Source organism: Apteryx mantelli, chromosome 13 (genome assembly GCF_036417845.1).
Source record: "Apteryx mantelli isolate bAptMan1 chromosome 13, bAptMan1.hap1, whole genome shotgun sequence".
Taxonomy (NCBI): domain Eukaryota; kingdom Metazoa; phylum Chordata; class Aves; order Apterygiformes; family Apterygidae; genus Apteryx; species Apteryx mantelli.
Genome location: NC_089990.1, coordinates 22,830,421 through 22,833,714, shown reverse-complemented (window position 1 = coordinate 22,833,714; position 3,294 = coordinate 22,830,421).

The window sequence follows — 3,294 nt, the reverse complement described above, 5'->3', positions numbered from 1 at the left end:
CCATAAAATAGTCCTTTTAAAAATAATACTTTACCTAACATACAATGGCTGATATTCATGTAAAATGAATAGGGTTTGGTTTGACTTGACTAGACACATACTGTTTAATTCAAGCTTACCAATGGAATAATCTGTTTTCTGCTAATGCACAGCCTGATCCTTCACTGCACCTCCTAGCATGGACCTCTGTATCTGAGCAGTCACCTGTTTTGCCTGCGAACGTTGTTTGGCAGGGCTGGCACAGCGCCGGGGTGGTACCTCCAGAAGATGCTTCCTCAGACGGGAGTGGTGCAGGCACATGACTGAATTCAGGGAGAACAGGCTTGGTGCTTAGTTACTGCAGGCGCTGTAATTCCTTCGCAGTCTTGCGGAGTCCCGGGGCCTCCACCAGGGATGAGATTCCAAGTGTGCCAGGTGTTACAATACACTGTCTTCGGTCCCTGTCTTAAGGCGATACATATTAATGTAGAGATAGAACAGGCACAGCGAAAAGAACAAGCTAACAGCAAAGCGTTCAGGGTGTTAGAAACGTAGTTAACGTACACCTGCTGGAAGACCGCCGTGCTGCAAAACAAGCAACGAACCTGCCATCCTCCCAGCTTCACAGCACTGAGCTGAGTTTCAGCACTCTGTGTCTGGCATCTCTCCTGGCATTAGAGACTTTGCAGTCATAACTGTGTTTTCACGTTAAAGCCTCCGGTTCTCCCAAGCAGCTCTTGCACGTATCCTTGTTCCGTGAGCGGTCCTGCTTTACCGCTTGCACAGTTTCCCAACACAGATAGTCCTTACTTACATAATAAAGCACCAACAGTTAAAAATAACCCCAAAACACACTGCTGAATGCTTCTTACTCTGGCTCACCTTTCCCTTCGGGTCTCTGTGTTTCATCAGGCTAGATATCCTGCCGCTTGAGACCTCAGCAGCAAGTCCCCTCAGCTTGAACGGGTAAATATGGTCAAACCAGAGCCCAGCAGCGATTGCCCTGTTGTTGGCTTGGTCACCCAAACAGCTGCCACTATGCATAGATAAATTCTCCCCTGCCCCTTCTCCACTGTCAGACAGAATCGATAATGACAGAAATTTCCCGAATAGATATCAAAGAAAAAAAAAAGAGGATGAATTGTTTCTGAAGCCTTATTTGGGGGGGTGGGGAATGAGTCACATAAATGTGGCAACTGGGCATTCATATTCAGGAGAAATCCATGGTGACAGGTTCAGACTTCCCCAGATCATACCCCTTCTTCCCTGAACCTCAAATAATCCATTCCTACAATAGCTTCCAGTTACCGTGCCTCAGTTAATCTTTCAGTTATCTCTCTGCGACACTGCTCATCTTTAATTTTAGAAACTCAGAGTCCTAGACTCAGTTACAGGTGAGATGAAGAGAGACTTGTACTCCATTTCCTATTAATGAAAGTTTAGTCTGTAATATAAGATTAGGTCACATTTTCATATTGAACTTTGCTGATGTTCACAGAAATGCATATAAGGGTACAGGAACATAGGTACATTAGGCAAAAGAAAATATAAATGAATGTTTGCTGAGGCAGATGGTTGTAATAATTCCACCTTCTCATCAGTTTTATCTTCTGTTCTCTCTCTGCTACAGTTTTCTTAAAGTAAGCCACAAACCCACAATAAGTTTCTGTTAAGTGCTGTTGTAACTCTGCAGAGTTTCTGCAGGTTTAATTCTCAGTTAAATAGATTGACAAGTTAATTAAAATGTGCCAAGGCTTTCATTTTTTTTAAATCTTATTCTCCTAACAGACACCTGCCTACAAAATAACTGATACACATCCCTTAATTATTGCAGAATCAAAATTTCCAAGGCAAATGAAGGATGCGTATTTGTGCCTCTATGGTTAAGGCTCCGCTGGCGTTTCTATTGTTAGCCTTTCTGTCAAGAGTTCACAAATCCATTGTTTAAAAAATACCCTGTCTGAAACTTTGCACATGAAACATGCGCACATCTGGTTTTTAGGCTACTAAAAATAAATTTATTCAACATACGTTGACCATTTATAGAACAAATCATGAGAGCAATCATTTTGGTATCAGATTTTTTCAGATTTTCTCATAACTTTTCTGCTTGCTCCAATAGTCCCTGACACAGATGGGATATCTATAGGATAGGCAAAAAAGTCGCACTATATACACAGTGTGGTATTTTGTGACGCTTCGTGTAGGGCAAAATCTGTGTAAACCCACAAAGCAGCAGAGGCCAAACGGAGCTTGCTTATATGTATTTAGAGTTAAAATCTGCAGATAATTTCTTGGCATGTTCCAAACAGGCCAGCTTTTCACGCCTCTCTCCTGGAACACCTGAGGTAAGAGCAGAGCTGAGGGTAAACCTTTGTTCACAGAACAGCTAGCATTCCTGCAATTTAAGCTTGAACAGAAACCAGTCAATCACACGCTTGCCTCTTATAATTTGGATTTTGCTTCCAAATCAGTGAGAGCCTTTTTGATGAGCAAGTTAAGGAACAATCCTACAGATCCTAAGCAATACTGAAGAGCTGGACTAGAGTAATTCAGGCTGAAAAGATAATAAATAGTCTGTTTACTGCAGGGAAAATAGGAGGAAATGAGAATGAGGTGAATTCGTGCAATGCAGCCCAATATCCCAATAGTGAAGTACTAAGAGGTTTTTTTGTGGTTTGAAGAGGTTTATGTGAAATCAAGCATATATAGCACTTTAAGCTACTAAAAGTCTTAAAATCAACTTCTTCCTTTAAACTAAGGTCACCAAAACGTTTCCACCTGGTCCCGTAACCCCTGCAGGTGCTGAGCATCAGAGAGGCCTGACCCCCACGCGACACTGGAGCCAAACCACGAAGCGAGACCAGACCAGCGGTGAAGCTTGCTGAGACAACCAGAGGCTGCGGCTGGGCCACGCTCCAGCGGCGGAGCGCGGCCTACCCGCCGGGGCCCTCCGCCCGCGGCGAGGCCGCGCAGGCAAGAGGCCCCCGCTCCCGGGCCGCCATCGCTCCCCAGGGCCCCCCCGAGGGGGAGGCGGACGCGCAGCGGCGGCAGCGGCACGAACGAGAGACAAAGCGAGAGGAAGAGCCGCCGCGGCGGGGAGGCGGCGCCACCGGCGGCGCTGACAGGAAGGTCCCGCCCGCGCGTTGCAGCAGCGGCGCTCGCGCCGCCGCCGCCGCCTTTTGTGCGCGCGCCGCAGCCGCGGCGGTGAGTGGCGGCGCCGGGAGCCAATAGGGCGGGGGCGGGGGCGGGCCCGCGCCCCTCCCCCTCCCCCGCGGCGCGGCGCCGCTGGCGCAAGCGGGGCCGGCGCTGCGC